This window comes from Protopterus annectens, chromosome 9.part0 (genome assembly GCF_019279795.1).
Source record: "Protopterus annectens isolate FY-2018-M chromosome 9.part0, PAN1.0, whole genome shotgun sequence".
NCBI classification, from domain to species: Eukaryota; Metazoa; Chordata; order Ceratodontiformes; family Protopteridae; genus Protopterus; species Protopterus annectens.
This window is the reverse complement of record NC_056743.1, coordinates 802,226,126-802,251,628: the sequence shown is the minus strand read 5'-3', so window position 1 is coordinate 802,251,628 and position 25,503 is coordinate 802,226,126. Positions and strand designations below refer to the sequence as shown.

Here is a 25,503-nt window from a genome sequence, read left to right as displayed (position 1 = left end):
CCTGGTTGGAGAATAGTAAGAAAAGTCTCCAGGGCCAGAAGAACTGCAGTCATTTCCCTTACATTGATATGCTTCTTTTGAAGGGTAGGATTCCATGCCACCTATACCCTGAAACCTTTGAAGGTGGCTCCCCACCCTAGGTCTGATGCATCTGTATGCATAAGTTGGGTTGGGAAGGGGATTTGAAGTGTTAGTCCCAGGTTGTGAAGGATTTGTTGAATCCACCACCTTAGTTCTATTTTGAGGCAGGGCAGAAAGGGAATGTGTTGCTCTAGAGAGTGTTGGTGTTGTGACCACACGTTTTTCAGGTACCACTGGAACTTTCGCATGCACATTCTTGCAAGAGGAAGCATAGAGATGGTGGCTGCCATCAGCCCCAGCATTTGCAGGTATTGTCTTGCAGATATCTGAGAAGCTAGTAAAAGGTTTTGGAAGTGACTGGAGAGTGACAGGACTTTGTCCTGGGGAAGGAAAGCCTGTATCAGGTCTGTCCCGATTCTGCAGCCCAGAAAGATTTTGTCTTGCTGCTTAAGGACGATTTGTTTAAGTTGAGGGTGAAACCCAGGTTTCGTAGAAGGAGGTCTTCTGTTCCCGCTAGAAGAATGTCATCTAGGTAGGGGTAGATTTGGACACCTTTGGTCCTGCAGTAAGCAATGGCTGGGGCCAGGCATTTTGTGAATACCCTGGGTGCAGTACACAAACCAAAGGGCAAGGCTGTAAACTGAAAATGAGAGCAGGGTCCAGTAAAATGTAAGAATTTTCTGTTGGAGGGTTTTATGGGAATATGGAGATAAGGAACCAAGAGTGGACACGGTTGCAATAAAGGCTGTCTTCCGAAATCACACCACCTCCAATAACTCCACCGATATACAAGGCTCAAAACGATAGAAATCCCACCAGTGATAATACGACAAAAACTTTTATTGAACACTGACAAATGAACACTAAAATATAACGAATAACCACAATATAACTGAATGGTATATGAATTAGAAATAGGATTGAGCGCTTTCGTCTCCCACTGGAGACCTCATCAGAATCAATGCTAACAGTAAATTTGACTCCTTATATACTAGCCATGGTTCAATTAATGAATTAATTGAATAATTCAATAATTCAAAATCAATAAACTTAAAGGTATATATACCTATATATAATAATATGTTGTGTTTTATATTTGACACACACTAAAGAGTACACATATATACATACACACCCAAAAGACTAAATATAAATTCACACTCAGAAAACTGAATATAAATTCATATAAACACAAGTACATACACCAACCAATTCATATAAATTCATATAAGCGCAAGAGCGCAAGTACATACACAAAAACAAATGAATAGGGCTGGCTTGCTACATATGGTTACTATGAATCATCCTATTAAAACAATGTTTTGTATACATCAGTGCATGCGAAGTGCAGTTCTTTTCATTCATAACTACTAATATAAAGAATATATATATATGAAAATATATAACTATATGCTTAAAAGGTATAAAAAATATATATAATTAATATGTATAATGTATATATATAAAAACTAACTAAATGTCAATGTGAATGGTTTAAGTACATATATATATATATATATATACTGTAAAAATATAAAAATTATTAAAAATAAATGTTATAAATACAGATTCAACATGCCCAATATGACAGAGTTAATATGTTGTTAATAAAATTGATAATCCCTGAAAGTCAAAATTATATCACACCTATACCAATTCTTAAAATAAATGAAACCACAAAACCACAAGTTACAAAAAATGGCTCCAAAAAAAGTGAGTAACTAACAGGAGGAAAAAGTAATAATCATATTGTGGAATTGTTGTGATAGACAACTACCAAAATTCATAATACTGTTAAAAATAGTAGTATGAATGTTGATATTAATATTAATTTCTCTTGGGGTCTTCTGCTAATATTTTAAGGACAGGTGTAATGGAGACATGATCATTCAATTCAACCCCTTGCCACAGCAGGCATCCAATTTCAGTTGCCAAATCATTTCCCTGTATTCTAATCTTGTCTCCCAATCACCACCCCTTTCCAGTTGTTCCACTTCTTCTAATATCCAAAATTTAAAGTCAGCTTGCTGGCATGTTAATAAATGTTTATAGAGTGCATTGTTCACATCCTTTTTGTTAATATCCCTCATATGCTCGTATATTCTCCTCCTAAAATGTCTGTTTTCCCTACATAAAATGCCAAACAATATTTACAGAATGCTAAATAAATCACTTACAAAAAGATTATGCCACTAATAAATATAAATCCAAGATATATAGGAAGAAATACCATTCCAATACTTACCTTCACTTTGATAGTGACCACCCTGATTTGTTGAAAAGGAATATTGTAAAGGGCCAAATGATAAGAATAGCAAGGATGACATCTGAAAGAGATGACTTTCTTCTAGAGATGGATAATTTACAAAAAATGTTCCAGCAGAGGGGTTATCCCCTGGACTTAATTAAGAAGGTGAAACAAATATGTAATTGGTAAAAGAGAAACTCACTATAGACCCCTTCTATATAAGCAGGAGGCGACCAATACAGTAGAGGTGGATAAGGGTACGAGAAACCTTAAGATCAAGTTGGTTACTCCCCCTTTTTTCACTTTAACTTATTATAAAGGTATAAAATGGCTCAAGAAATGTATTGATGACACTTGGGAGGTTTTTAAAACTATGCCCACTAAAGTGACTGTTTTTCAGGACAGACTTACATATAGTTACAGAAGAAATCAAAATTTGAAGAACATTTTTGAGAAAAAGAAAAATACAGGGATATGTGAAACTGTATCTAATAGAATTGGTACATTCAGGTGTGGGAGATGCTCACAGTGTTCGTTCATTGCGGACAGGAAAAGTTTATGGATCCCGAGTTTAGGTATGACCCTGAAATCTAAAAGATATAATAGCTGTTACACTAAGGGAGTGATTTATTTAGCATTCTGTAAATATCATTGGGCATTTTATGTAGGAAAAACAGTTAGACATTTTAGGAGAATATACGAACATATGAGGGATATTAACAAAAAGGATGTGAACAATGCACTCTACAGACATTTATTAACATGCCAGCAAGCTGACTTTAAATTTTGGATATTAGAAGAAGTGGAACAACTGGAAAGGGGTGGTGATTGGGAGACAAGATTAGAATACAGGGAAATGATTTGGCAACTGAAATTGGATGCCTGCTGTGGCAAGGGGTTGAATGATCATGTCTCCATTACACCTGCCCTTAAAATATTAGCAGAAGACCCCAAGATAAATTAATATTAATATCAACATTCATACTACTACTTTTAACAGTATTATGAATTTTGGTAGTTGTCTATCACAACAATTCCACAATATGATTATTACTTTTTCCTCCTGTTAGTTACTCACTTTTTTTGGAGCCATTCTTTGTAACTTGTGGTTTTGTGGTTTCATTATTTTATATAATAACAGTACTTTTTTAAGAACTGGTATAGGTGTGATATAATTTTGACTTTCAGGGATTATCAATTTTATTAACAATATATTAACTCTGTCATATTGGGCATGTTGAATCTGTATTTATAACATTTAGTTTTAATAATTTTTATATTTTTACAGTATATCTATGTACTTACACCATTCACATTGACTTTTAGTTAGTTTATATATATATATATGAATGAAAAGAACTGCACTTTGTATGCACTGATGTATACAAAACATTGTTTTAATAGGGTGATTCATAGTAACCATATGTAGCAAGCCAGCCCTATTAATTTGTTTTTGTGTAAGTACTTGCGCTCTTGCGCTTATATGAATTTATATGAATTGGTTTGTGTATGTACTTGTGTTTATATGAATTTATATTCAGTTTTCTGAGTGTGAATTTATATTTAGTCTTTTGGGTGTGTATGTATATATGTGTACTCTTTAGTGTGTGTCAAATATAAAACACAACATATATTATTATATATAGGTATATATACCTTTAAGTTTATTGATTTTGAATTATTGAATTATTCAATTAATTCATTAATCGAACCATGGTTAGTATATAAGGAGTCAAAATTACTGTTAGCATTGATTCTGATGAGGTCTCCAGTGGGAGACGAAAGCGCTCAATCCTATTTCTAATTCATATACCATTCAGTTATATTGTGGTTATTCGTTATATTTTAGTGTTCATTTGTCAGTGTTCAATAAAAGTTTTTGTCGTATTATCACTGGTGGGATTTCTATCGTTTTGAGCCTTGTATATCGGTGGAGTTATTGGAGGTGTTGTGATTTCGGAAGACAGCCTTTATTGTAACCGTGTCCACTCTTGGTTCCTGGTGTTTGCGCGAGTGTCTACGAATATGGAGATATGCCTTCTTTAGATCTACAGTGACCATGTAGGCCTGGGCTGGGATTAAAGGGAGAAGAGTTTGAAAGGATATCATTCCTGAATGATGGTACTTTTAGGAATCTGTTTAGGAAGGATAAATTTAGTAATGGTCTCCAAGGTCCATCTTTTTTGGGGACCAGAAAGAGTCTTGAGTAAAATCCTTTTCCTTCCTGCCCTGGAGGAGCAGGTTCTATTGTTCCTAATCTTAGGAGGTCTAGTAGAATGTAAGGAAAGAGGTGGATTTAACTTTTGGGGGGAAAGGGGATGGGCCTTGGGATGGGTTTTTCCTTCTAAGAAAGAAAGTATCCATTTTGAATGATAGTCAGTACCCATTGGTCTGAAGTGATGGTCTTCCAAAAGGGAGGCAGTGGGGGAGGCGGGCTGAGAACGGTAGATGGGCAAGGCAGTCACGCATTGTTGGGTGCACTTCTTTCCTGAAAAGGCTGCCTTGGAGTAGGTTGTGAGGAGGTCTGGAGTAGGTTTGCCTCCTGGTTCCTTTCCTGTGCCTGGTAGAGGAGGGGGTGCCAGAGGAAGGAGTTCTCTTGACAAAAGTCTTTGCAGAATAATTCCTGTAGTACTTAGGAATAGGAGACACAAGCAAATGTTTGATCTCCTGCAGCTCCTTACTTTTCTCCTGCAGGTTTTTAAAAAGTTCTACAGATTGCTTGCCAAACAAGAGGTTATGGTCTAATGGGGTATCCATAATTTTAGACTTGAAATCCTCTGGGAGTAGTTGAAGGTGAAGCCAAGATTATCTGCAGATAACTGAAACAGAAGCTGCAGAACTAGCAGAGGCCTCTGCGGCATCATAACTGCACCTAATGGAATGTCTGGTTACCTGAGAAGCCAGGGACAGTTTAGATGCTACCTCAGTTTTGGTAGGGCAGTCAGGGGTGGCAGCCAAGAGATTGGAGGCTTGTAAAACTAGGTCCAGGGCATATTTTACCATGTGTGTTTCGTAATTGATAGCTGGGAAGGCCAGGGTGGAGGAGGTGTACACTTTTTCCCAATCCTATCCATGCTTTTGCTATCCTTATCAGTGGGCAGAAGAGATACTGAAGGAATCAGCCTGGATTGCTTGCCAGGGGAGACAGCAATTACTGCAGGGTCTACCAGGGGAGGCTTTAAGAATTTTTGGTCATCAGGCACTTTGCAGAACCTGTCCAGTCTCTTAGGAGCAAGTGGTTGAGAGTCTGGATTCTTGGATGCAGAGGTGAAGGCATCCAGATAGGCAAGTAATACAGATGGCTGATTGAACTCCTTCAAGTGGAATCCCCCTCCCAAAGTACCTCCTTTGGGTGTCAGTCATTTGGGTAGTGTCCCATTTGAAGTATTCTTTCATCTTAGCAATGGTTTCCCCACAGGTGATATCCTCTGGTGGGGAGTCCCCTTCAATGTATTCCTCATCTGGGGAACTGTATTCCAGAGGGGAGGCAATTTAAGAAATAGACTCATCAGAAGATGAGTAAGGTTCTAAATCCTCCTCTCCTTCTTGGGTAGTAGGCAAGGGGAGAGAAGTGGCAGAGGCAGGCCTAGGACTAATCACTGGAATAGTGGAGGGGGAAGAGATTGTGGGCCTAAGGGCCATAAAAGCCTGCATCAAGGAGTTAATAAATGACTGCCACTCTGGGACTCCTTTTGGGGTAGAAGTCAGGTGCTTGTTGTTTTGTTTTCGCTTAGAAGGCATAAGTCTGGCAAAAGGCCTGGGTTCTGGGCCCTGGGCTTCAGGTAACTGTGTCTCGGTCGGTCGTCCAACTGTTTCTAATTTCCCCTTGACATCAGTAGGGACCGATGTCTGTGCTGTCTCAGAGGATGCGCAGGTCGTTACTTCTGAAGTGGCTTCCTCCATGGGAGCCGTTGAAGTAGACGGTTCAATTGGACGTCCCTCAACCCCGAGATCGGAAGCTGGCAGGATATCCGATGGCGGAGTGGCAACGGAGGTAGGCCTGGAAACTTTGGCCTTTTTCTGTCGTGGTTCAGTCGGAACACCTGATTCGGGATCCATCCTGAGTGCACGCTTTTTGATTCGCTGGTTCTCTAAATACAAGTTGAGGGCTGCCAGACGGCTACGAAGGGTCTTTGGAACAAAAGATTGGCAAATAGAACAGGCAGTATGGTCGTGTTCCTTCCCTAGACAAAAGACGGAACAGTCGTGTGTATCTTTATGTGGTATCTGACGCCCGCAATGACATTTGCCCTTCTTAGCTGACATCAGCTAATGATAACTGCAGCTAACCAAGCTCAAGCAAAAGAAATGGAAAATTTCCCCAATGGGGTATTTAGCTTTTTAGAAGTCTTCAAGTGTAGGAGCGAAGCGACTGATGTGGTGATGTCTGCGGCTGAAAAGTTCTGAGGTCTGTGCGTGCAACTGACACATTTAAGGTCCATGGTTTATGGCCCTATGTGTGACATCCCATGCACCTACAGCAACCAGGCTTAAGCTTTTGTATAGGAGCCGACATTCGGGTCGCCTGAGGTGGGGAATCCCACACTAAGAATACTGCAACATAGGAATAGAAGGACATCTTTAGTTATGTATACCATCTCAGAATATATTAAGTAATCCTACTAATCTAACAATACATTGTGCCTTGTATGGAAAAAAACAAGTTAGCTCACAGCTGTAAATAGTCCAGTTGGGAGGGTGGCCTAATGGTTAAGGTGTTTGCCTTACAAACACAAGGTGCTGGGTTTGAGTCTCACAAGGGATAATTGGCTAGGCTTAAAATGGCTCGCAAGGGCAGTTAGCTTAGTACTAACCTATGAACCTATTATTATAAGCCACATTTTTCTCACTGAAAAGTATCACTGAATGTCTCCCCTCTGCACACTCCTACCTATGATAGCCCAGAAATGACCAAATGATCTAGATGAAACCAGTTTTAATCAACATCTGTAAAAATGAGCATCACTGCTACTAAGTAAACAAAGTAGTGTTACCCTGCACAGTCCATCTTTACCCAAGTACAGGGTGTTAATGACCTAAAAAAAGCATGTGCTTTATTTTGTTAATTTTGTGATAGTATGGCAGGCTATACAACAGTCTTGATTGGTCACATATTACACCTGCATCACCTGTCTAATAAAACAATTAGTGAAATATGGGGCAGCTGTTGGCTTTCAAAACTAATACCTGCTGGCTGGTAAGGGCTCTGAAATCACTTCCTAGTTCTGCTGCAAATTATGTGAATCATTCTGTAGTCAAGACTTCGCAAATGAAAACAAATCTGTGAAGACACAGTCCTACCATGGACACTTCTTTGTAGGAAGACCTTATGTAGCTTTATGCAGACTGTAAATTGAAGGCTTTTCCTGCCCACGCTTTACAGAAGCAGAAGTTAAAATATAAGCAAAAAATGCTTTTTCTTTTTTTTTTTTTTAATTAAACAGGAAACATCTTTACTGATGCCTCACTCATGACACGGGCAATTATCCATTTATATATATGAAAAACTACAGACATATTTTCAGTTCCAAACATTATATCACATGAGCTTGTATACAGAATACACAGATTGATCATTCTGCAATGTCTGTGGGTGGAAAAGTGAACTGTTCATCCATGTCAAGCATTTCATTATGCCTAAAACGTTTCTGTACTTAAGAGATACTAAGCTTTGACCTAATATGCAAGAAAAGGCTACAGAGCTGCAGCTCATTTTGGCTCATTCAATACATGAACTGCAGGGTAGAAGTGGCCCCGCTTCTTGTTTAGTACTGTAATACTGCAGAATTCAGAGACTCAAGCTGCAGGACTACAGAGCCTGCAGGGTCAAGCACACCACCCTCAAATCAAGAAGACTTACAGGGAAATACCTTTCCACTGGGCTCCTTCAACCTTGCATTTGGGAAGATAAAGTGAATTCTGCTTACTTTCATGGGCACCGTTGATTCTCAGTTGCATCACAGAATAAAGCAGGAAAGGAAATCCTATCTTCAGGCTATGGATGGCGACTCCAGCATGCCACAGAATTGGTAAAGGGGTCAAATAGCACAATAAAGGTTCAAGAAAGAATGAAGACACTGAAACCACCGGCATTCACACCCATTTATGAAGCCAAGCAAAAGAACTGTGAACACTGTTGCTGTTAGCCTCAGAAGAAGCAACATAAACTGGATCTCAACCCAGTTTTGCAACACAACTCAAAAGGCCTAATCACTGTGCTCCTAAGTCTTCTCCATATGGGGAGTGTTGCTGGTCTGGACTATATCCAGAATCACTTCTACAAGAGGACGCAGGAAACACTTGCACTACATAGAAGGGACCGAAGTGATTACAGCCTAGCAAAACTGCCTGGTTTATAACAGACATGATGCAAGTTCAGTTGAGTACATGCAAAAGCTGAAGTGAGGGGCTGGTAGAGGCACTGCCACTTCGATTAAACTGTCTGCAAATGCCCACACTCATGTTGAACAGCCTATCAAAATCTAGCATGGGTTCTGCCATGGCTGAGGACACAGGCACAAGAGGGCCTGAGGGAATGGTTAACCCCAGTCACTGAGTGGTCAGCCTTCTGGGGAAATGAGGAAAATCAGATCCTTAAGCCCAAATTCAGATTTACAAACATGCCCTTGGGGACCAAGAGGCCCAGTTGTTCTAAATGTTGGTTTCTTTGCTTGCCCCAGTCAGCAAGGGAAGGTTTTGGTTACCTCCCAGGTCTTTTAACACCTTTATTATATTATCACTTAAGACAGACAAACATATGTTAACACAAAAAACATTAATATTTTTCCCATTTATGCACATTATACATCTCATATCTCTTCTCTCCTTGTAACTATCGTCAGTCCAAGATTACATAAACTGCTGAATTCTTGCCTTCCCTTAAACCTCACTCCTCCTCCTGAGCATTACTCTTCATATTACTGTTGCACAACTTCCATTTATTACTATGCAATTTGTTCCTTCCCTATCTATTTTTATAACAATCAATACTTCAAATACAGTTGGTTTAGACTTTGATTTCCATTTTCTAGTAATTGCTTTTTAGGCAGCCAACAGAATTAAACTTAATAAGTTGTCACTGTGTCTAGACAATTCAGATCCTGTGTCCCAACTCAAATTATTTTCTACATTATAGCCATCCATTAGATCACCCAACTTTTCTGACAGAGCATTCTGTACGGCATTTTTAAAATCTTCCTACTCATTACACTCCCAAAAAGTACAGTTGTGTACACTTACCATAAATGCAGATGTTTGAGTGTATTCACTGTTGCAGTCATCACATTTGGGTTATCTGCCTGCAGGTAGCCCTCAGCCGGCCTGAATACCAGAGTCTTCGGATTTCTGCGTCGGATGCTGTCGCTTCTTCCATGACGTCAGGTCGTCAGGGGTATAAAACATGCAGCCGACGCCATTACATCAGTTTTTCTTGCCCCAGATGTCAGGTGCCTCCACAATAGGAAGCAATTATATGGCATGGTACACCCCCATAAAAAGCAAATACACAAGAAAAAATATATACCAAACAAGAAGGAAAGGTAGAGCCAAGAGAAGTCAGGGGGCTGGAACACTGAATACACTCTAACATCTCCATTTATGGTAAGTGTACACAACTGTACTATGGTCTTCGTGTTTCAATGTTGCAATCATCACATTTGGGTTGATTCCCAAACTAAGGAAGGGAGGAGGTAGTTAAAGAGCATTAGGGCCAGCTATTAAGCCCTGCAAGACTGTTGTGGCAAATCCAGCTCTGGATTTAGAAAACATAGGCAGGTGGTAATGCTTGGTGAAGGTATGTACAGAGCTCCAGGTAGCAGCTTCCAGGATGTCCCTGGTAGGGACTCCTCTGAGAAATGCCGTAGAGGTAGATGCAAGCCCTGGTGGAATGTGATCATATCCCCTGTGGGGTAGGTTTTCCATTGTGTTTGTAGCAGAAATGAATGCAATGGGCTATCCATTTGGAAATGGTTTGCTTTGAAATGGCCTTCTCCTCTGCCCCTGCAGCAAAGCCAACTAGCAGCTGCTCAGATTTTCTGAGAGGCATGGTCCTGTCCAAATAGTATCTAAGTTGTCTGTGCACACCCAGAGAGTGCAGTATTCATTCCCCTTTGTTTTGTGGATTAGGGAAAATAGTAGACAAATGAATGGACAGATATAGGGCCAACACTAAACACCACCTTGGGCATAAAGGAAGGATTAGTCCTGAGGGAAACCCTGTCCGCATGGAAGATAATGAAGGGTTCCACTGCCATGAGGGCCTGTAATTCAGACACTCTTCTTGCTGAAGTGATGGCTAGAAAGAAGGTTGTTTTCCAAGAAAGGAATTTCAACTCTGCTGTTGCAGCTGGCTCAAAGGAGGGAAGAGTGAGCTTTTCCAATACAAAGTTAAGGTCCCAGGCTGGAGTGGGAGCTCTCCTGAGGGGTCCTAAATATTTGGCCCCTCTGAGGAACTGTTTTAGCAAGGGGTGAAAGAAGAGGGGTGGCTCAGTATTATAATGCGCTGAAATGGCAGAGACATGAATCTTGGCTAGAAGGATAGGCCCCTGTGGAGCATTTCTGTTCAGTACTCCAGAATATGAGGCTCCAGGAACCATACCTTTTCCACTTTTCAGCATAGGATTTTCTAGTAATAGGCCTCCTTGCCTCCAGAACAACATCCAGCACCTGCTTACTGAGGGATGCTAGATGAAAGCTCAAGGAATTAGCCAGGCTGCAAGGTTCAGGGCTTGAAGCTGAGGGCGCAGAATCTGGCCCGCCTGCTGGGACAGCAGGGAAGGGTACTGAGGCAGGTGCTATGGTTGTAGCAGAGTCATACTGCGCAAGGGGGGGTACACCAGTGCTGGCGTGGCCAGTCTGGTGCAATCAGTATTGTCCTTGGCCTGTCCTGTTTGATCTTTAGTAGAACCTTCAAGAGGAGGGGCAGAGGGGGAATGGCATAAACTGAGAGGCTTTCCCAGGTAAAGGATAGGGCCATCCACATTCCAAGCTTGACTGTGGGTAGTTCTTGTGCATAATTTGTTCAATTGGTAGTTCTGAGGGGAAGCAAACAGGTCTACCTCTGGAGTCCCCCATTTGTTCAAGAGGTTGAATATTTTGGGTTCTAGTTTCCATTCGTGTGGGTCCATGAGATTTCTGCTTAGCTCGTCTGCCAGTGAATTTAGTTTGCCTGGCAGGAATTGTGCTTGTATGCGTACTTGGTAGCTCAAGGCTGTGTTCCACAGAGCCATGGCTAGTATGTAGAAAGGGTAGGAGTGGGTTCCCCCCTGCTTGTTTATGTACCACATAACTGTGGTGTTGTCTGTCTTTACCAATAGTTGTCCTGAGGAGTATGGTCTTTGAAGGCTGTCAGAGCATTCTGTACAGCTAACATTTCTTTTTGATTGATATGCAGGTGTATCTGTCTCAGGTTCCATTTGCCCTCAATGCACTGCCCTGCCATGTGAGCCCCCATGCATAGTCTGACGCGTCTGGCGTTTAGGTTTGGGCGGCAGAGGGTAGAGTGAACGGGAGTCCCTTGTTGTGGTAGCAGGCCTCTGCACACCAAAGGAACTCTGTCCTTAGACAAGGAATGATAGGAATCATTGTTTCCAGGTCCTGAGAATGTTGACACCATAGACTTTTTAGATACCATTGGAGTTTCCTCATATGCAGTCTTGCATATGGAATTAGCAGAATGCAAGAGGCCATGAATTCCAGAGCTTGCAGTATTTTCCTTGCAGATAGCTGGGTTTTTGTGGCCAATAGTTTGAAGTAGGTTGTCAAATAAACTTGTTTCTCCGGAGTGAGGAATGCCATCTGGGAAGTTTTGTTCAAGCTTGCTCCCAGGAATACAATCTGTTGGCAGGGTACTAGGTAAGATTTCTTTTCATTGATGGTGTACCCCAGTGAGGTTAGAAGTTTCTTTACAAATGCCAGGTGTTGTAATACCACGTCCTGGCTTACTGCCTGAATCAGACAATCGTCCAAATATGGGTAAATTTGAATATTTCTCTGCCTGCAAAATGCAATGGCTGGAGCTAGACACTTTGTGAACACCCTGGGTGCAGTAGATAAGCCAAAAAGAAGTGCAGAGAACTGAAAGTGCATTGAGACTTCCCTGAAACGTAGGTATTGTCTCTGCAGGATCCTCCTACAGAGGTGCAGGTAAGCTTCCTTTAAGTCTAGGGTTGCCAGCCAAGCATCCTTGGCTAGCACAGGAAGAAGCTGTTGAAGAGTTAGCATTTTGAATTTTGGAACCACCAGAAAGTTGTTGAGAATAGAGAGGTCCAGGACAAGACGCCAGGAGATTTCTTTTCTTGGTACCAGAAAAAGTCTTGAATAAAAACCTTGTCCCCTTTGTTCTGCTGGGACAGGCTGAATAGCCCTGATACTGAGAAGAGAGAGAACCTGCTGTTGGGCCTCCACCCATTGATTTGGTGGGAGGTTTGGCCAACCATTTGGGGTTGGTAGTGTGTGGAAGTGGAGTCTGTATCCTTGGGAAACTATGTTCAAAACCCATTTGTCCTGGGTAATAAGTTCCCAGTTTTTTGCATGCAGGGTGACATTTCCTCCTAAGGGAGCAAGTAGTTGAGCAGGGCTTGGAAGGGGTAAAGTTAAGTCATTGTGCCATTTTTCCGTAGGGGGTGGCTGACTACTCCCTGCTTTGGAAGTGGGAGCCCCCCACTGCTTAGATCTGTGCGTAGCCTGAGACTGAAGTCTTGGTGGTCTGCTGTTCCTGGGTTTGGACTGAGAAGACCTGGAAGGGACTGGAAAGGACCAGTTCTTTGAAGACAATGCCTACTGAATCTGGGAGGCTGTACTTGTAGGAAATCTTTAACAGTTTGCATAGATTTAGCTTTTTCCTCCACCCTTTGGGTTCTTCTGCTTTGTTGCCAAAAAGGCGGTCTTGGTTTAAGGGTGCAACCAGTAATTTAGCTTTAACATGATCCGGCAAGTTTTGTTCCTTAAGCCAAGCATGCCTTCTAAGTACAGACCCAGTGACAGCAGCCCTGCAAGATGCTTCTAAAGCATCAAAACCACATTGCAAAGTATGTTTACCAACTTGTTCTGCAGAATGCATTAAATCTTGCAAGTCTTTGTGTTCAGTACAGTCAGGAATCAATATCATTTTCTGTTTATGTATCCCATAATATGCTGTTGATACTTTAACAATTTAGAGCCCTAATGGCCAAAGTAGCAGAAGTGTATATCTTCTTACCCCATCTGTCTAAGGCTCTAGAATCTCTATCAGAAGGGTTAGGATTTTTGGCAGCAGTAGCCTTAATGCCTTTTGCTCCTTGGGAAATGGTCTCTGGATCCGCAGTAGGATTCTTGAAGAGGAACTTGTGAGAGTCAGGTACTCTGTAGTACGTGTCAGGTTTTCTGGGAGCTGGAGGTAAAGTGTCTGGGGTAAGGCTAGATTCCAAGAAAGCATCATCTACAATGTCCAGAACAGGAGTGATAGCTAGAGGCCTATGTTGAGGCAGGAGTAAGAATTCCCCAAGTCTCTTTTTGGACTCAGAATAGTCCTGGCTTTCCCAGCGTAAATGCTCCCTAAGGGTAATGCAAGGTTTCAGCAAAAGAAAAATCTTCTGGAGGGGAAACAGAGGGAATGGAATCCTCTGCATCAGAATTCACATAAGTAGATAAGGGCATATCCTGGTAATCAGAAGGAGCAGAGATATCAGATTCCTGATCAGAAGAATCAGAAAGAAATTCAGTTCCAAGTCTCTTAGAGGGGGGAAGGCTGGCTTCCCCTAACTAACGTAATAAGGTCTTCAGCCATTCTAAGCATTTGTTTTTGAGGAATATGGGCCGGAGTCTGCGGTTTGGTCATCGGTTTTCTAGGCATAGTGCGAGTTTTTGGTCGTAGGAATTCGGTACTTCTAGATGGAAACGATGCCGTCAGTTTAATTTAAAAGTCTGTAGGCTTGAATACACCCTCAGAAGCCGGTGCCTGCACAGTGGCTCTGGACCGATACAAGGTGGGGACATCTGCAGGCTCCATAGTCGAAGAAGCATCTCGCGGCATACCGAATGGGTCTCAGTAGAGGCCTGCAAATCTGTAGTAGCGGGTATCAGGGGCTGCAAAAGCGCCTCACTGAGTACCAGCGGACTGGCGACTAGCTTAACGGAAGCGTCTTCGGCAGTTTTGGACCTATGTGGTCTGTCTTTATCCTTACGTTTTTTCGGAAGATTGGTAGTCAGATGGCTTAACGAAGCCATTTTGGAGTACAGAGATAGAGAACGAAAGTATTTGGCTACAAAAACAGCCTGACGACAAATAGTTCAGGCATTGAACAAGGCACAAAACTGACAGCGAGGGATGTCATAGTCTGGGCCTAAACAGGTGATGCAGTAAGAATGAAAATCTCTGAGGTATTTGCTTTCCAAAGGCAAGACAACTGTTAACTTTTTCTGACATCGGTTAAAGCAAGAAAAAAGGATCCCTAACTGGTACTTGTCTTTTTTGAAGACTTCGGGTCTGAAACTCGAAAAGGAAAATTTCAGGAGACGGCCGATCGGCACCTGCAAACTGCTTCTGCTTCGGGCACCGCATGGCAAGATAAACTGAGGTAATGGCATCTGTTGCATGTTTTTTACCCCTGATGACCTGATGTCATGGAAGAAGCGATAGCATCCGACGCAGAAATCTGGAGACTCTGGTATTCAGGCCGGCTGAGGGCTACCTGCAGGCAGATAACCCAAATGTGATGAGTGCAACAGTGAAACACGAAGAACATCATATGTTCCTAGTTACCATGTTCTTCCTCATCACACCTCCATATGCCATCTATCTGAAGAAAAATTTCCCAATCTTCTCTAACCTCTTCTGATTGATTCTTAAAGTTATCATGCAGTATTTTATATGCCCTACTAAATATTCCTTTTTGACAAACTTCTGTCCTAGATTTAACTAGAAACTCTACAGAGCAGGCCTTTCACTTAAGATTCCCTTATCCCTTTCTTTTTGCCTATACTCTGACATCAATCCCTGGTAGGGAAGGCAGTCTCTAGTCTGTAGTCCACAAGTCTTCTTGGCCTCAACTCACTTTATTACCTTTTCCTCTCTAGTTATTTTTTTTTCCAATATCTTGGCTCCTTTGCCAGTTTTCGCTAGTAAATTTCAGCTCCATCCTGCCTGTTTTCTGTACCCCTAATTGCAGTCATCTCTAATGGCAAAATCTCCTTTCTCCATTCCTGCTCAGGCTTAGTTTTTAGAATACTTTTTGCTAGTTTAAAAATATAATATTCTGTATGGTTATTACTATCCTCTAAGGATCTACATCCAAAATCATACTATTTCTTGATCCCCCACCCCATATTCATAGGTTCACAGATGTATACTACACTAACGACCACTAGGGCCCTTATAAGCCTAGCCGAGCAACCCAAATGGGACCCAAAATTTTGATTTACATAGGGAGTGATTTACTGGCTGCCTCTGTCCATCAGAAAAATAGGCGACAGACCAGGGGGGTGTATTTCCAATTAACCATTTATTAGTCTAAGTTGCATTTAAACAGGAATAGGGAGGAACTGTGGTTCAGATTGGGAACTGTTCCAGGGAATGGGAATTCTCTGAGAAACATCTGTCGCTCCAACACATCCTACTTATGTTGCAAGCAAAATTTAGGTCTTTTTATCTAGTAGTTCTGATGCTGCTTGTTCTGCGGGCGTGCAAATGGTTCATCAAAACAGGGTCCATAGATGCCTTATATGACAGGCAAAGATCATGTCTCAGAAGTCCATACAACAGAGAGTAGACAAACAGGGCTTTGAGGTGATCAGCACAGGACATTGTATTTACTATCTTTATTCTTTTTGTAAGGAACCTTTGTGGATTTTCTCATTTCTACATGCATCTGAAGACTTCAGTTCTGAAACTCAAATATTTCAGGAGTCGGCCGACCGGCACTTGCGAAATGCTTCTGCTTCGGGCACCGCGCGGCAAGAAAGAGTAAAGAAAATGGCGTCGGCTGCTTGTTTTATACCCCTGATGACCTGACGTCATGGAAGAGGAGACAGCAACCAACGCAGGACCCAAGACTTTGGAATTCAGGCCGACTGAGGGCAACCTGCTAACAGATTACCCAAATGTGATGACTGCAACAGTGAAACACGAAGAAAGTACAGTTGCGTACACTTATCATAAATGTAGATGTTCGAGTGTATTCACTGTTGCAGTCATTACACTTGGGTTATCCTGCTGGCAGGCTACCCTCAGTCGGCCTAAGTTCCAAAGTTTAGGCACGGCGTCGGTTACTGTCGCCTCTTCCCTGACGTCAGTGCGCCAGGGGTATAAAAGATGCAGCCGATGCCAGTTTCTTCAGTTTTTCTTGCTCCAGATGTCAGGTGCTCCCAAAAGGGTAGGCTAAAAGTATGCCAATAAAACATGCATGCACCAAAATATATGTTATACCTTCATCTACAAGCAAATACACCACATAGGTTGTATAGATTAGAGAAGTGCAGATAAGTTCCAGCAAAGATAAGGGGGATGGTGGGTGGGTAACCTGGACTGCAACAGTGAATACACTTGAACATCTAAATTTATGGTAAGTGTACACAACTGTACTATGTTCTTTGTGTTTCACTGTTGCAGTCATTACACTTGGGTTGAATCCCAAAGCTATGGTTGAGAGGCTGGAGCTAAATAGCATTAGGAGCGGCTATGATGCCCTGCAAAACTGCAGTGGCAAAGCCTGCCCAGGATTTAGAGTAGAGTGGTAAATGAAAGTGCTTTCTAAAGGTAGGTGTGCAGTGAACTCCAGGTAGCAACCTCCAAAATGTCTTTGGTTGGTACTCTCCTGAGGAAGGCTGCTGAAGTGGCTGCTGCTCTGGTTGAATGTGGCCTAATGCCCTTAGGCACTGCACTGGCTTGCCATGTTGTGAATAGCAGAAACGAATGCAGTGGTCTATCCACTTTGAAATAGTCTGCTTAGAGATGGCCTTTCCTTGAGATCCTGCAGCATATGCCACTAGTAGTTGCTCAGTCTTTCTGAAAGCTTTGGTTCTGTTCAAGTAGAAGCGTAGCTGTCTGAGTATGTCCAAAGAATGCAGAATTCTCTCCCCCTTATTCTGTGGGTTTGGATAAAAAGTAGGCAGATGAATAGTTTGGTTAAGGGCCACATTGGACACTATCTCAAGCATAAATGTTGGGTTTGTCCTCAGAGAAACCCTGTCTGGATAAAAAATGATAAAAGGTTCCAGAGCCATGAGTGCCTGTAGCTCTGAGACTCATCTTGCAGAGGTTATTGCTAGGAGCAGAGCTGTTTTCCAAGATAAAAATTTTATATCAGCTGTAGCAGCTGGCTCAAAAGGAGGAAGGGTGAGTTTTTCCAAAACATAATTGAGGTCCCATGCAGGTATTGGTGATCTCCTTGGAGGCCTTAAGTTTTTGGCTCCTCTGAGGTACTGCCTTAAAGGATGAGAAAAGATTGGTGGCTCTGTATTGTAATGAGCCGAAATGGCAGAGGCATGAATTTTAATTGATGAAAAGGACAGGCCTTTGTCCAACATCTCAGTTAAGTAATGTAAAATCTAAGGAATATTTGGTACAGCTGTGTCAATTCCTTGTGCCTGGTTCCAGGCACAGAATCTCTTCCATTTTCCGGCGTAAGACTTTCTGGTACTAGGCCTTCTGGCCTCCAAAATGACATCCATCACAGCTTTAGTGAGAGGTGCGTTTTGCATGACTACATTATCCGCCATGCTGCCAGATTTAAGGTCTTGAGTTGGCTGTGTAGGATCTGATTGTTTTGTTGGGACAATAGATGAGGTATTTGAGGCAAGGTCCAAGGCAGGCATTGAGACAAGTTCCTTAGGATTGGATACCAGTACTGGCGAGGCCAGTCTGGGGCAATCAGTATCATCTTTGGCTTCTCGTCTGACCTTTATGAGTACCTTGGTGAGGAGAGGCAGTGGAGGAAAGGCATATACTGCTAAGTTTTTCCAGTTGAAAGATAGGGCGTCCACTTTCCATGCTTGTCTGTGATAAGTCCTTGTGCAGAATCTTTTTAGTTGGTAGTTGTGAGGAGAGGCAAATAGATCTATATCTGGGCATCCCCATTTCCTTGTTATCATACTGAAGACTTGTGGATCCAATTTCCACTCGTGGGGATCCATGAGGTTTCTGCTTAGTTCATCTGCCAGAGTATTTATCTTTCCTGGCAGGAATTGTGCCTGCAGATGTACTTGGTAAGTCAATGCTGTGTCCCACAAAGTCATGGCTAGTCTGCAAAGGGGTAAGAATGACTGCCTCCCTGCTTGTTTATATACCACATGACCGTGGTGTTGTCTGTCTATCAGCAGTTGTCCCAGATGAAGTAGGTCCTTGAAGGCTGTCAAGGCATTCTGAACAGCTAGCATCTCTTTTTGATTGATATGCAGATGCATTTGGTTTGTGGACCATGTGCCTTGAATACATCTTCCTGCCATGTGCCCCCACCCTCAGGCATAATCTGATGCATCCATTGTTAATGTCTGCCTGGCTGGAGGTAAAGTGAATGGCTGTCCCTTGTTCTGGTGACAAGCCTTCGCCCACCATCGAAACTCCTGCTGCAGGCAGGGAATGATAGTAATTATTGTTTCCAGGCTGTGGCAATGTTGAGCCCAAACACTTTTTAGGTACCACTGAAGTTTCCTGATATGCAGTCTCGCATACGGAATTAGTAGAATGCAGGATGCCATGAAGCCCAAAGCCTGCAGAATTTTTCTTGCAGATAACTGGGCCTTTGATGCCAACAGTTTGAAATATGTAGTCAGTTGCCTTTGTTTGTCTGGCATGAAATAAGCCATCTGGGCAGTTGTATTTAAGCTTGCACCCAGGAATATTATCTCTTGAGAGGGTTCTAGTTTTGATTTCTTTTCGTTGACTGTGTACCCTAGGCCTGTTAGAAATCTCTTTACAAACGCCAGATGCTGTAGTAGAATTTCCTTGTTCTCTGCTTGAATGAGGCAGTCGTCCAATTAAGGATATATTTGTATTCCTCTTTGTCTAGAGAATGCAATTACTGGTGCCAGGCATTTTGTGAAGACCCTGGGCGCAGCAGATAAGCCAAAGGGCAGTGCAGAGAATTGGTAGTGCATTGAGCCAGCTTTGAATCTGAGGTATCTTCTGCATGTTTGTCTGATTGGGACATGCAGGTATGCCTCTTTTAGGTCTAAAGTCACAAGCCAAGCCTTCTTGCCCAGCATGGGCAGAAGCTGCTGTAGAGTCAACATTTTGAATTTTGGTACATCCAGATATGTGTTTAGAATAGATAGGGCCAGTATTGGTCTCCAGGTCTTGTCCTTTCTTGGTACCAAGAACAGTCTTGAATAAAATTCTTGTCCCTGCTCTTGCTCTGGTACTTGTTGAATGGCCCTCATGTCCATGAGGGATAAGACTTGTTTTTGTGCCTCTGCCCATTGATGTTTTGGCAAGTCTGGCCAGCCGTTTGTCCTTGGCAGGGTATGGAAGTGAAACTTGTAGCACTATGTCTAGGATCCATTTGTCCTATGTTATGATGTGCCAATTTTGAGAAAAAAGTGCTAGTTTTCCCCCTAAAGGTGCTGCCAGTAAATAAGTGCTTGGTGCAGGCAGAGAGAAGTCATTAGGACTGTTTCCTGTATGACTGTGATTTGTCTTCTCCACTTTTGGAGGTAGAAGCACCCCATTGTTTAGACCTGTACGAACCTTGGGGCTGGGATCCGCCTCTTGGGCATCTGTATCTGCCCCTTTGTGGTCTGTCTGACACTGGAAAGGACCAATTCATTGTAGGCCAGTGTCTGCTAAATCTTGGAGGTTGTACCTGCAAAAAATCCTTAACCATTTGCATAGATTTAGCTTTGTCCTCCATTTTCTTTAACACCTGTTCTGCTTTAACACCAAACAAGGTATCAAGCTGTAATGGAGCATCTAATAATTTTGCTTTGACATGGTCAGGCAGATTTTGTTCCTTTAACCAAGCATGTCTCCTGATGACAGAACCCGTAACAGCGGCCCTGCAGGAGGCCTCTGAAGAATCAAAACCACATTGCAAAGTATGCTTTCCAACTTGCTCAGCGGCATGCAATAAATCCTGCATTTCTTTGTTTTCTGCACATTTAGAATTTATCAACATTTTCTGTTTAAGCAGTGACATAATATATTGCTGATATTTGAGCATATGAAACTGGCAATTTAAGGCCCTTATAGCCAAGGTAGCAGAAGTGTAAATCTTCTTCCCCCATCTGTCCAATGCCCTAGAATCCCTGTCAGAGGGAGTAGAGTTTTTTGCAGTGGATGCCTTGACCCCTTTTGGACCCTGAGAGATAGCTTCTGGATCAGCAGCAGGGTTTTTGAAAAGGAATTTATGAGAGTCAGGAACCCTGTAGCACCTGTCCGGCTTGACAGAAGCTAGAGGTAAGGAGCCAGGGGTCAGACTACACTCTGAAAATACATCTACAATGTCTAACACAGGTGGAATAGCTAGGGACCTGTGTTGTGGGAGTAACTGGAAGTCTCTGAGCCTTTTCTTAGATTCTGAATAATCTTGGCTCTCCCAGTGGAAATGTTTCCTCATGGTATGCAAGGTTTCCCCAAAAGAGTAATCCTCAGGAGGAGGAGGCTGAAGGGATAGATTCTTCAGCATCAGAATCCTCATAGGGAGGAAGAGAGTATTCCTGATCAGAAGAGGAATCAGTTGAAATGGAAACCTAATCTGAAGATTCATATTCTGTCTCTTGCCTAGGCCTTTTATCAGGAGGGGGATGGGAATCCCTGATCAAAGTAATTAAGTCTTCGGCCATTTTGAGCATCTGTTTTTAAGGCATGGAGGCCTGACTATGAGGCTGTTGTACTGGTGTCTTTGTCTTTAAAGGTGCTTTAGTCTTTGCCTTTGTAGCTGGAGTCGTTTTAATGTATAATTGAGTAGGTCTGAAAACACCCTCAGAAGCGGATGCCTGCTCAGCGGCTCTGGACCCATCTAAGGGTATAGTCTCCGAAGGTCCAATACCTTGAGCTTCCAGCGGCCTAGTCGACTGGGAGTCTGTAGCGGCCTGCGGGTCCAAAGTAGCGGGCGTCAGGGGCTGCGAAGGCGCCTCACTGAGAACCGGCGACTGGCTTAGAGGAAGCCTCGTCATCGGTTTTGGACCTCGGATGCCTGTCCTTTTCTTTTTCTTTGCGTTTCTTGTGAATTCCGGTAGTCAGATGGCTATCCGACGGCATTGTGTAATTAATCTGCCAAAATAGTGAAATGTTAAATCTAGCACAAAACCGACAACTAGCAACGTCATGGTCAGGGCCTAGGCAAGGAATACAGTAAGAATGAAAATCCTTGAGGTATTTGCTTCCCACAAGAAATACAATTATTAACTTTTTCTGACATCGGTCTGGAGCAAGAAAAAAGGTTTCCCCAATGGGTTACTTGGCTTTTAATGAAGACTTCGGATCTGAAATTCGAACACGAAAATCTCAGGAGTCGGCCGACCGGCACTTGCGAACTGCTTCTGCTTTGGGCACCGCGCGGCAAGAAAGACAGAAGGAAATGGCGTCGGCTGCATCTTTTATACCCCTGGCACACTGACGTCATGGAAGAGGCGACAGCAACCGATGCCGGACCTAGACTTTGGAACTCAGGCCGACTGAGGGTAGCCTGCCAGCAGGATAACCCAAGTGTAATGACTGCAACAGTGAAACACGAAGAACATCATCTGTTCCCGGGAATGGGAATTCTCTGAGAAACATCTGTCGCTCCAACACATCCTACTTATGTTGTAAGCAAAATTTAGTTATTTTTATCTAGTAGTTCTGATGCTGCTTGTTCTGTGGGCGTGCAAATGGTTCATCAAAACAGGGTCCATAGATGCCTTATATGACAGGCAAAGATCACGTCTCAGAAGTCCGTACAACAGAGAGTAGAGTAGAGAGACAGGGCTTTGAGGTGATCAGCACAAGACATTGTATTTATTATCTATTATTTTTGTAAGGAACCTTTATGGATTTTCTAGTTTCTACATGCATCTGGTCAGGTGCATACTAAAGGGAGCTTTATACCCTATGGTGGGTCTGATGAGGGCTGAGTACAGGGGCATGAAGACTTCTCTGGACCTAAATTCCATACCCTTGCGTTTAAGTTGAGCAACAATGAAGGATTTTCTTGCTACCCTGGCTACATACTGGTCGAAGGCAAGGTTACTATCTACATGAGTTCCCAGATTCTTGACTACTGAATAAAGTTCTAGAGGTGTTTTATTGATGACAGTTACCCAGAGAGGACAACTTCACAAAAGGTACCATAATGCATTTTTTCATATCGAGCTTAAGCCAGGACTTTGGCACCAAGGGTTTGCCCAAACTGCATTCTCATTTTGGTGGGAATTCAATGACTGCTCCCAGTTTGCAATCATCTGCAAACTTGGTTAGTCACAGACCTTTAACACTGGATTAGACATCCGAGGAGTGGATGTTAAAGAGGACTGGGCCTAGTACAGAGCCCTGGGAGACTACACTGGTGACCAGCCTCTTTGTGGAAGTGGCCTCACCAATTCTCACTTCCTGGGTCCTATCAGTGAGCTTGCTAGCTATTCAGCATGTTAAAAAGGGGTTTATGCCTAGTTTCACAAGTTTGTTGACAATGCCAGAGTGGGATATTGTATCAAATACTTTAGTCAGATATAGGTAGGCAATATGCATAGTTTTCCCCTCATCCACTGCCTTAGTGACCTTTTCAAAGACGACCAGATTCATAAGCATGACCTTCCTTTGACAAAACCAAACTGGGGTGGATCCAGTCTCTGGAGGTCTCACATGTCCTTGCTGATCATTTCCATGACAATTCTTTCTATAGCTTTGCAAATAACACTAATCAGACTAATCTGTCCATTGAAGGTCCTTCCTTATGAAGAAGAGATGACCGTCGTAGTCCTTGATTCACATGGCACAAAGCCTATTTTTAGACTATAGTTAAAGAATGACTCCATGAGTCTTGACATGTCACATTTTAGACTGTTAAGGAGGCGTCCTGGGATGTTATCAGGATCCAGTGAGGCTGTGTTCTTGGCTTTAGTGAGTACAGCCAGTACATGCTTCCTAGTTATAGTTAGAGTGTTATGCTTGAGAGTATTTTTTGGGGGATGGCTGGGGGTGAGAGAAAGTAAAGTTAGAACTGAATTTGTCCACTACCAGGTCTGCTGCAGTGAATGTGGCACCATTAACCACCAGTTTCAGCACACTGCTGTGTGCTGCCCTTGAGGTTTCTGAAGTAGCTGAAGAAGGCCTTGTGGTTATCTTTCACCTGGGAGGCTATCCTAACTTTAAAATTGGATTTGCTTGACCTATTTAGTTTGATGAAAGTTTTTACCTTTGTGAGAATTACCCTTCCTGAGGTTTGTCATATTTTTTTTTCCTTTTGTTGTACATCTTGTTTAATTTGGGATGCCACCAGGGCAGTTTGTTTCTGGGGCTAAGCCTGAGCTAACTTCTGGTAGGTACAGCAGACTTTATGAAGCACTGATACAGGTGTACAGAGCTTCTGAGAGCAATTCACCATAGGCTGCTGTGTTCTCAGGGTTTGGAGGGCACTGAATTTTGACAAATCATCACTTTATAAAGACTTTTACTGGTTTTAAAGGGATTACACAGTTGACTTTAATTTAGAAGGAGATAACTCTCCTGTTTGGCATCTACTTCTCAGAAGTCCAGGCTAATACAGTGGGACTTTGGCTGACCAAGTTCACAGACTACTGCAAGCTGGGAGCCATTATTAACTCCCCAAGTGATGTAGACATCCTACAGAAAGACCTCACTGAGACCAATGACCGTTGTCGAAACCATGGCCTTAAGCTTAATGCCAAAAAATGTGCTGTGATCTCCTTTCGGAAAAACTCAGTTCCCACTAATTACCACATCGATGGGAGCCCACTGAACACTGAAGGCATTATAAGAGATCTCGGGACAAAGGTTGATAGCAACCTCTCCTTCGACCACCATATTGCCACTGTGGTCAGAAAGTCCTTCTATGTGGCACATCTCATTACCAAGGGTTTTGCATCCAGGAAGAAAGAGGTCATTATCTCTCTCTACTCTTCCCTCATTAGGCCAGTCATCGAGTATAATGCCCCATTTGGCATGTACCTCACTAGACACATGCAACAGCTGGAAAGGCCACAAAAGTACCTCATGAAGAGGATCTGAGGTCTTAAACACATGTCCTACACGGACAGACTCAAAAAAAAACTCCAGCTATTCTCTGTCTCATATCATCTACTAAGAGGCGATCTCTGCTTGACTTACAAAACCATGTCTGACCTAGCTCTGTTAGAAATGCTACATCTAAAGAAATCCCAATCCCTCCGCACCACATGCTACAAAGACCTCAACCTCATTACCATAATCAACAGAACATGCTGGAGGGACAGGTTTATAACCCAGAGACTGCCCATGCTCTGGAACAGACTTCCCATACATGTCACAAGCAGAGCACCTCACTGGCCCTCTTCAAGAGAAATCTTGATGAGTGGATGAGAAATAGAAAGTTCACCTTGGGGTTCACGCCAGTGACTCTACTTGATAGAGGCACATGGAACTAACGTCGGGCAGCACGATGTCAGGGCACTTCTGTGGGCTAGGTTTGTAAAGGCTCCAGGGCCATTAGCCTAGTACACACCTATGAACTGGACCTTATAAGGGAGGAAGAGACATATGGGGAGGGGGGATTGCAATGTTGTCCCATATTTGTAAGCACAAGATCGAGAATGTTTGAGCCTCTAGTGGACATATTCACTATTTTGGTCAAAGATGTTTGTCTTTTTGTCTTTACGAAGACCAGGAATCTCTGTGCCTGTCGACTTGAGGCTGTGTAGGATTCCCAGTCTACAGAGGGGTAATTACAGACTCCCATGAGTAGGGTTTTAAGTTGGATGGTAAGTGTCTCCAGCAACTCCATGTATGTACTGTGAGCTTCTTGAGGTAAGAAGGGTGACCTACAGCTGGCTAGGAAATGGTACAGGATTTTGTCTATGGTGATCTGTATGTGGAAGAACTCCAGCTCCTCATCCTGTCTGACTAACCTTCAGGTATGCTCGTTACTGATGTATATTGAGACGCCTGCACCTTTAGCCCTTGTCTGTGCAGCTAATGGTCTAAAAGTGTGGAAGGCACTGAAACCTTGCTCTGTTGGGGTACTCTCAGCCACTTTAAACCATGTCTCGGTAACTGAACAGATGTCTAT

At 42.7% G+C, this 25,503-nt stretch overlaps 1 protein-coding gene across 2 annotated transcripts in view; it reads right to left on the bottom strand.

Moving 5' to 3' along the window:
- GALNT6 (polypeptide N-acetylgalactosaminyltransferase 6) overlaps positions 1–25,503 on the bottom strand; it is a 1,315,790-nt gene that overhangs the window by 369,715 nt on the left and 920,572 nt on the right. The window lies entirely within an intron of this gene.